Source organism: Akebia trifoliata, chromosome 3, assembly GCF_017979445.1.
Source record: "Akebia trifoliata isolate Shusen 1 chromosome 3, ASM1797944v1, whole genome shotgun sequence".
Classification (NCBI taxonomy): domain Eukaryota; kingdom Viridiplantae; phylum Streptophyta; class Magnoliopsida; order Ranunculales; family Lardizabalaceae; genus Akebia; species Akebia trifoliata.
In genome coordinates this window covers 23,179,385-23,188,628 of record NC_141377.1, presented here as the reverse complement: position 1 = coordinate 23,188,628, position 9,244 = coordinate 23,179,385, and the positions used below count along the sequence as shown (strand labels likewise).

General features: G+C 34.6%; 1 long non-coding RNA gene across 2 annotated transcripts; it reads right to left on the bottom strand.

The window, feature by feature from the left end:
- Positions 1–2,053: 2,053 nt before the first annotated feature.
- On the bottom strand, positions 2,054–8,871 carry LOC147406157 (uncharacterized). Of its 2 annotated transcripts, none has more exons than XR_015176334.1 (3): positions 8,438–8,871; positions 4,638–5,557; positions 2,054–3,079 (listed from the first exon to the last, which is right to left on the bottom strand). It is a non-coding gene; the product is annotated as an uncharacterized LOC147406157 (long non-coding RNA). The 2 variants fall into 2 exon arrangements; XR_015176333.1 differs by having other exon boundaries at positions 2,054–4,812; positions 5,469–5,557.
- Positions 8,872–9,244: the final 373 nt, after the last annotated feature.

Here is a 9,244-nt window from a genome sequence, read left to right as displayed (position 1 = left end):
CGTCGTTATGACGGCCACACCTACTATGGTTTGGAGTCGCCACCATTCATATTGTAGGTGGGTGTGAATGGTCACCCGATGGACATTTTCTAAAAAATGACATTTTTGGCATTTTAGTGACTCGCGACGAATATGGAGTAGTCAAACCTTGAGATTCGAGGTAAGCGGCTTGGTTGTAGAAAAGGGAAGGTGTTAGGCACCCTTTTCTCCCCTCCAAGTGACGGTAACCTCTACGCAACTCGGTCATTTTAATTTTTTAAAAGGTGAAAAGGGAAGTGTCAAATGTAGTGCATTTTGTACCCTAAGTAGGGATTTAATTTCGGCTCGATTATAGGATCATTCCATTAATGGAAATGATCCTTATAATCCTTTGCCTTGAAGATTACATTCATCCTAAGTCATCTAACATAAAATGAAAATGAAGGGGGTGATAGAAGAGGGAGGAGGAGAGGGTAGAGAAAAAAAGGGGGAGTGCACTTCGAACCCACCTTGAAGCTTCAAAGTCACTTTTTTTTCTTTCTTTCTTCTTCTTCTTCTATGCTTCTTAGATCCTTAATGAGTTATGAGAGTGAAATTCCTTTTTGAGTAGATGGTATGAGAGAGTAGTAGAGATAAGTAGAGAGAGTATATTTTTTCTTAGTGAAACTTGGTAACCATTTTTGGAAGGAGGGGAGGGGTATCTATAAATGTTTGGAGAAGGTTTAGGGGTATAATGGGGTGAAAGTTTGAAATGAAGGATAATGGCATAGGTTTTAGGGGTGGAAGGTATGAAATTTAGAATGAAAGTGTGGGTATTTGTGTAATGAGGAAAGTGAGTTGTGTTTTAACCCAAATGGTTTGGATCTTACTCAAATCCATTTGGGTAGAGTGTTTGGTGGGGTGAGATGAGTGATGGTTGATGGAGAGAATGGGGGGTGTAAGGTGTTAGGTGTTTGATTAAGTGTTGGATTGATGAAAAGAGTAAAGTGTTTAGATTTGGAGGGATGGGTAGTGTAAGAGATTGGTTGGTTGGATTTTGGGAGAATTAAGGGGGGAATGACATGTGGCATATGTGATGAGAGAGTGTGGTGATGAGATTGGTTGATTGGTTGATAGTGGTTGTTTAATTAGAGATAGGGGTATGGGTTAATTAGTTGATGATGAGGGGAGTATGGATTGAGGTGATTTTATTGGAGTGTTTTAAGGAAGATGATGGGTAGAGATATGGGTTGTGATATGGGTGGTTGATGATGTTAGAGAATGATGATAGGTTAGGTTAGGATAGGGTATGGGTTGAGGTGATTTTGGAGGGAAGTGATGTGGATTAGATGGATTGTTTAGAGAATGGTGATGGGGGTAGGTGATTAGATGAGGGAGGTGATGACATGTGTCATCTTTTGATGTTGAGAAGGTGATTGATTGATGTGGGTAATGAATAATGGGTTAACAATACAACATTTTTGATCTATAGCGGCGGATTTTTCCGCCGTTACAAGGTAATTTTTCCACCAGTAAAAGTTATTGCGGCGATGAGCAGCGGAACCAAAGATCCGTCGTTGTTTCCTCCGTCGCTAATTATAACAGCGGATAATGTATTCCGCTGTTGCAGGTAGTACCTTTAGCGGCGGATACCGCTGCAATAAGTCGAATTTTTAACAAATAGAATATAATACATATAATAGCGGATATTAATATCTGCTGTAATAGGTCAATTTTTTAATAAATAGAATATAATACATATAGCGGCGGATATTAAGATCCGTTGCAATAGGTCAATTTTTTTAAAAAAATATAACACATATAGCGACGGATATTAAGATCCGCTGCAATAGGTCAATTTTAAAAAAAAAGTATATATAACACATATAATGGCGGATATTAAGATCCACTGCAATAAGTCAATTTAAAAAAAAAAAAAATATAACACATATAGCGGCGGATATTAAAATCCGCTGCTATACGTTTTTTTATTTTTTTTAAATTGTTATATATCCTTCAAAAACAATATATAAAGACGGAATTTGTATCCACTGCTGTAATTTTTTTTCATATATATATATATACATTTAACCCATGTCCTCCAACCTGTACAGATTGAAATCCTACCATCATTGAGATTGTTCGTAGGTCAATCGACATGTCTACATCAATCCTTAGCACGCCTTGGCATTCTATTGACAAAAATATTTCACACAATTAGTTATCTTTGATTAATATACAATATCCGAACAAACCAAGAAAAATAATAATGAATAACTGTTTTATTTATCTAAAAAAGAAAGAACAACCCATGAAAGATTTTGGTACCTTATAGTTGCTAAATGGCCCACTTGGTGTTTGTTGTAGCATTGTCCATGATAAAGAGCTTGTGAGAAATAATGAAAGAACACTATGTGAAAATTTTCAAAATTCGACGGTCCAAAACCCTCGAATTATGGGACCATTCGACAGTCTCGACCGTCGAATTGGGCCTTGTTGAAAAAATATTCGACAGCCGCTATTGACCGTCACTATAGGGTATTTTATTAAAAATATATATATATATAAAGCCTTTAACTACGGTCGCCGACCGTCGCTATAGGGTATTCTTTTAAAAAAAAATATTAGGCCCCCAACTAGAACTCGCCCAATCTGGAAGTCCAAAAAGTAACACCTTTAATTTCAACCAACCACAAAACACATTAAGGTATGAATGTACTAAGGAATCTGGAATGGTAAGTTTTTAACATGGAGTATGTGAACCAACTATGCAACTCATAGCCGCTAACATCTTAGGAGGTTAGAACTGGAAAATGACATGAAGAAAAAGCCATTCACATTAGAAATAAGCTTATGTTTCACCCAAGTTGGTTATGATTGATGATGGTCCATGGATGATGAAATTCAAGAAGTTTCATCTATGTTTGCTTCAAGTATTTATAAATGAAATCATCCACTTGGCTGGTTTTTGGTTTTGAACGAGTACTTGAACACCAACCAATAAGTCAACTTTGGCGAGTTATATAAATCAATTCAGGAACAACATACCTTCCCACTGCTAGCAGCAGCTACTAATGCAACATGTTGTTCATCGACGTCAAACTCGTAAAAGTAGTAGGTCCTGAAAACAATCAAATACTGGTTTAAAGTAATCATAAAAGAATGTTTCAAGTCTAATAATTTTACATAAATAATTGTTGGAATGCTAAAACCAAAAAAAAAATATAACCAGCAAGAGCCCAAGAAAAAGAGAATAAATGAACAAAATCTTTCTGTTTCTGTTTATGTTTCTGCTTCTGATTCTGTTTCTATAGAGGATTAATGACTTTGACAGCACAGTTTTGTGTCCCACAAGACTCCCATACTAAACATGACTCACCTAAGAACAATATGAAACTTGAGCCTCTTGGATGGGACACAGCTTATCATACTGATTGGACAATTTAACCATATGATCAGAATTGATGCAGTGGAAAGAAAAATCATAGCTCCCAATACTAATAACAATGAGGCCATAAAATTCTTCAATGCCCAAGCCCATGCTCTTCTGTACTGAAGAGCAATGGGAAGGCACTCCTTATATCAATAAGAAATCACTTCATAACACATTAGAACTCATTAAGACCAAGTTTTCTCAGTGACAAGAGAATGAAGAAAACTCCAATGTTTGAATTGTAATAGATCTTCTTTCACAAGTATGGGGCAATAAAATTAAAATGCCCTCAGAAGCAAAAGATGGACACTATAACAATAAAGATTGAATTAGATAAGAATCATCAACCACATTAATGACATTAAAACAGAGAACCCATAGTTCACCAGACCCCAAAACAAAAGAAAAATATAAAATCCACCAATCAGTTTGCTTCACTTCATATTACTACCAACATCAACTTGAACTTAACCATAGTCAACTAATACTATTAATACTAAATATGGAAAACCACAATCCTAGGAAAAATCCAACTTATACATAAAAAGAACAAAATAAAATTGCATGGCTTACCCAACTTTCAAGAGTGTATCCCATTCGGGAAACACTTCAGAATTGCTAGCACTGAAATAGGAAACAATCATTGCCAACTACAGTACAAGAGAATAGAACGAAAACACCAATATAGAGTAAAGTTCCCAACACCTATAAACATATCTGTAATACAAATATAAGATCCAGTAATTGCATCAAAAGAAAAGGATGTTGAAAGTTTATTTCTAATTGTCTCTCCTAGCTTATCCACACATCTATCTAAGTGTATCCCCATCTTTGCTACACACTCAATTTATGCACATTTTGTTTCTTGATTCTCAACATTCAGCTCCATAAAACATAATCGGTCTTCCTAGTCTTATAGAATTGTCATTTTACTCTTGAATTAGGATGGGTCAATCACATAGCAAACCAAAAATACACCTCCCCTTCATCATCCAAAACTATATGGAATGGATTGCATTCAATCTCCCCATCTTTATAGATAATAGATCATTCTAGAAGCAAGCCATGTTTAAAATAAAATAAAAAAAACTCAAGTATTCACATATCATAGTAATGAGTTTGAATGGTGATTGTGGGGTGATAGATCATAAGGTCAACAGAGTCCTACGAGGCATTTATAGAAACCAGATATGGAATCAATTCCCTTGCCAAAAAATGACTAATAATACATTGAAACTATGGTTACTTGTAAGATGATTAATCGCCAATCAGCAATTGTGCCTTATTTGCAAAGGAGGCATCTAGATGTGTATAATACTTTTGAAACGATCAATCGTCAATTAGATTCAAGACATCTATCAGAAAAAGCAGGTCTCCAACCAAGATTGCATTGGGTTTAGGTACTTGCCTTGCTGCTGCATCTGAAGAGGAGCATACAACATTAATAGCTCCGATCCTTTCGGCATAAAGGCACAGATTTTTACTGTACAACTGAGCAACTAAAAGTTCCATACTACGTGAGACAAACCACCACTACGTCAATACATTTTGTGCATTCGTGTGTGTGTGTGTGTGTGGAGAATTGACTGATAAATAATAGCTTTACCATTGCACAAGGTCATGGTTTTAAATATTGGAATGTATCAGTTGATATGAATAGGTATCGGCCAAGACGAATACAAAACGTTGAATGTATCAGAATGTTGGAGGGGGATTGATACAAAATCCATAATCGGAAAGCAAGAAAAATAAAACGAATCTTTTAAGCTATTGAACCATTTTCTAGTTTGCATTATAAATCCAAGAAAGAAGTTATACAGAACTAAGAGAACACTAATTGACGATAAAAAAGTAGAGGAACATATAAGGATGTTATTGATTGTAAGTTTAAATAATCTAATAACATTTAAAGATGTAAATTGATGCTTTACATCTATACATACAAATGTCACTTATAAAAGGAACATCTTAAGCAAGACTGCAAAGCATACAACATAATTGCAGAAAATAAAACTGAAGGCACATAAATAGAACAATGTAAATAAAGGTTTACATAATCACTAAAATTTCCAATTACTTTGCCATCATAAACGTTGACTTCCAACGCAACATCGAGCATTAGATTGGCATGGTTTAATTTAATACAATTGTCTGGACTTGCAAAGCCTGCAATAACCAAAGAAACAATACATCAGATAGCCGGACTGCAAAAGGTAAGAAGTAGAATGAGATAAATAAGCATCATCTCTGTTTTGTACCACCATGACATGTACATGCAAGAACAAACATCAGCTCGTCAGATTGGTTGAAACTATGATAGAATTATTGCTCGCAAATGAAATAAATTTGTAAAATTAAGTAATTATGAGTAATTCAACACAAACTCAGCATCCTTTGACACGAAGGACTAAATTCAAGTGTGATTCAAGGAAACTGTAGTATTTTGGTGTCATGAATCATACACGTCCATGTACTGGACTTCTTCTTATAAGAATGCCTCTCTTTCTCATCTCATCATGCAAAATTGAAATCTCAGTTGCATTATTCTGCTTGAGATAACCTCTAACCAGAACATCATAAACTACAGCATCAGGAGTGATCCCCTTTTTCAACATCTCCTGAAAAACCTGTTTTGCCTCAATCATGGGCCCTTTATTAACTAAACCCCAAATAAGCGAACCATAAGTGAACAAGTCAGATTATGTGCCCTTCCAAACCATTATGTTCTTAAGCTTAAACGCCTCCACCAAATCGCCCTGCTTGCAAAACCCAAGAATCTGAAAATTATATGTATACTTTTCAGGCATTAAGCCTGCAACTGACATCTCCCCAAAAATCATATCAGCTTCAAAATCATGCTTGAACCCTCTTGCCACTTGACACTTCTGGAATCTATGTTAATTGGACACTTCAAAATAGGTTTCATTACATTTCAGTAACCAAGTACAAATGAAACGTCATGCTAATGATGTGCCCTAGCCATGCTTCCACAGTACCAAGGAAGATCGTGAAAAATAAAAAGGGGGTAAGAAAACCTACAAGGCCAAAGTGCAAAGCCTCTAATTATGAGATTTCATGGTTTTTTCACAATTCAGCTCAACATTGAAGAGCCTCATGTCTTATGAGGGTTGGACTATAATTATATTTCATACCCCACACATCACTAATCCAGCCCTACAGTCTAATGGATGTTTTCTTGATTTTGACGAATATGGTGCCCAAAAGTGTTACCTCCTTCTCTTGAACTATCTAGGCAATAGTTAATGCTTGACACATCATGTATATTCGAGAACGTGAATTCCAGATTCACATAGAAACTAGACAACTTGTTTAAAGCAAAACAAAAAACAAACAAAAAAGTTAAAAGAAGATTTTCTACTGGATTTCGAATGTACCCTTAGATATAAGACCTTAAATTTGCTGACAAAATAAATGTAAAAGAGTATCCCATAAGAGTAGGATGCTCAATAAATATAAGAGTATACGATAAGAGTGGGATGATAAAAAATACCTACATATGTAGATATGAAACCAATAGTGTTTCCATTAGCTTTTTGAATGGATACTCTTGGTTGCATTAGTGTCAAGTCTAATTAGTTTGGTGGTTAGTAGAGTTTTTTTTTTTTTTTTTAGTGTTTTATTACTTCATCTTGCATCTAATTCCTAGATATTACTTTAGCATAAGGAAGTTACCTAGATGGATCACACTAAAACATATAAATATTATTGTTTCTAATCAGTGATTCCATGAGGCTGGGAATTTAAGAATGATGGAAAAAAGGATGCAATCAAAGAAAACCATTGGAGCCAACCCCAAAAACAAACACAATTATTGGGTTAATCCACCTAAATTTTCAAGTTGTCAGTAGTAAATCTGTTTCAGAACTTGCACCTTGCATAGAAGTAGCTACACATTAGCATGATTAAACCACCATTGGATAGGTCCCAACAGATAGCTATGCATTAAGTTACAGCTAACTACAACTCTACAAGCACTAACTCTTTTATAGAATTTTTAGACAAATACAAAATTTGCAAATAACAAGAGTGTGACAGTAGTTTCACTAGCTATGCAATTTTCTTGTCTGTGGGCGGGCGGGCAGGCGGGCGTGCGTGTGTTTGGATTCAATTATATATTGCATTTTTTTAATATGTAATAAGGAGATTGGAAATACTTGGACATTGATGGAAACTTTTGCTAACACACCAAAAAGAAGCAATGGAACTCAATATTAAGGAAATGGAAGTAAAAAATCTAGAAAATAAGAATCCGACACAAGAATTTGCATCATTGCACATATGAAAATAAAAAACAGTCCTTATAAAGCAAAGTAACCCATCCAAGTACTCACTTGGAGTTTAGTCTCGTGAACCATAAGGTAATTGGAGTTTGGTTCTGTTATTATGATGTCTTCCTCTTTTCTTTGCTATTTACAATGTCGTTCTCACTGATTAAATATATGGTTCTATTGCTATATTACCTAGAACTAATATAGGTTAGCTGAGCAATGTAGATCAGGCTCTATAAAATAGTTTAGTCAATAAATTTTATAGCAAATTAGACTAAATAAAATTCCAGAATATATTCAATTTTGATCTTCACCTCTTAGAGATTTAAATATAACAATCTTCAAACTTGAGCAATGATTCAGTCCACTTATAAAATGATAAAACTACAAAGCTGAATCCAATTTTAACGAAAAACTTACTTCTTCAACTTAATCGTATAAAAATTGGAAAACAAAGAAAATTGATTGAGAAACAGATGAATTTGTACTGAAAATGAAGCATTTCGCAACAAATTTATATAAGAAGTTAATATTTTTTAACCAAAAACAGAGATTCATGCAAAAAAAAAAAAAAAACTGAGAATTTTGCTTGAAATACCTTTATCCCCAATCACCAACAATGGATTCCTCCAAAACTAAAAAGACACAATCTTACCCTAATAAGAAAATAAAAATGGGAGAAAGCAAACCTTTATAAACAATTCCATAGAGAAAGGAGAAAAACCCTAGGGTTTACTTCTATGGAGGAGCTTAATACCTTTTGAAATCGCAGAAATCCCTTTAATAGAAAGATACCCTTAGAAATTGCGGAGTTTCTGATCGAAAATCTTGAAATCGAAGGGTTTCTACTTGAAATCGCTGAGACATATACCCTATGGAGGCAATGATACCATTTGTAAGAGCTCCAAACGAAAAAACAGAGAGAGAGCAGATTCTTCTCTTCATCAACCTTCAAATCAAATTTCTTTGAAGCGTTGTGACAGGATCGAAGCATTGATCTCATCAAATCGAACGTCCAAAAATTTGACGGCTTATAACACAGACCATGTCATGGAATTTTGAATTTTTCACGTAGAGAGAGCAGATAGCAAAGAGTGTGTGTGTGTGTGTGAGAGAGAGAGAGTGATTGAGCAGAGAGACAAAGAGAGGAAAAAATTGAATTTTTTAGCGGCGGATGCGTTTTTCCGCTGCTCTATGTAGCGTAATTTTTTTTTGCGTGGGAAGCGTATGCGCGGGTCCTGTAGCGACGGATAAACGTATCCGCTCCAACAAATATGCCTATAATGATAAAAATATTTTAATGACAGCAGCGGAAAATATAATCCATTGTAATATTTAATTTTTTTTTAAAATTATAGAGAGAACTTTCTAAATTGAATTTGTTATATAGAAAAAACTGTATTCTATAGCTGCGGAAAATATAATCCGTTGTTATATTCAATTAAAAAAAAAATTATAGAGAGAACTCTTTAAATCGAGTTTTTTTATATAGAAAAATTGTATTTTATAGCTACGAAAAATATAATCCGCTGCTATATTCAATTAAAAAAAAATTATAGAGAGA